Raw genomic sequence first — 226 nt, forward strand, 5'->3', positions numbered from 1 at the left:
TACCCGGTGCCGTGACCGGCGGTGTTCCAAAAAAGGAGCTAGCGGTTACGCCTAAACAGAGCCCATATGCTCAAGAATATCTCCAGAAGGAAGTATCACAACATTTTGCGGTTTGCATCTTCCGATTCCTTACCAAGCGACCTTTCCAACCATACCAAGCTTGCACGGCCGGAACTTGAAGTCCAAGCTACAATCGCGTCCGTAAGTCACCCCCCTACCCGGTGCC

This window comes from Branchiostoma floridae, chromosome 2 (assembly GCF_000003815.2).
Source record: "Branchiostoma floridae strain S238N-H82 chromosome 2, Bfl_VNyyK, whole genome shotgun sequence".
NCBI lineage: Eukaryota > Metazoa > Chordata > Leptocardii > Amphioxiformes > Branchiostomatidae > Branchiostoma > Branchiostoma floridae.